This window comes from Otolemur garnettii, unplaced genomic scaffold (assembly GCF_000181295.1).
Source record: "Otolemur garnettii isolate 467f Iridium unplaced genomic scaffold, OtoGar3 scaffold00085, whole genome shotgun sequence".
NCBI classification, from domain to species: domain Eukaryota; kingdom Metazoa; phylum Chordata; class Mammalia; order Primates; family Galagidae; genus Otolemur; species Otolemur garnettii.
The window spans coordinates 8,728,512-8,728,719 of NW_003852480.1; positions in this window are offsets into that span (position 1 = coordinate 8,728,512).

The following is a 208-nucleotide window of genomic DNA, read 5'->3' on the forward strand; positions in this document are numbered from 1 at the left end:
GAGGCAGGAGACTTGCTTGAGCCCAGGAGTTGGAAGTTGCTGTGAGCTGTGATGCCACAGCACTCTACCCAGGGCGATAGCTTGAGGCGCTCTCTTAAAAAAAAAAAAAGTCTAGTGAGAATCTTTAACTGATTAAAAGAGCCTTAACTGGCTCAGTGCCTGTGGCTCAAGAGGCTAAGGCACCAGCCACATACAGCTGAGCTGGTGG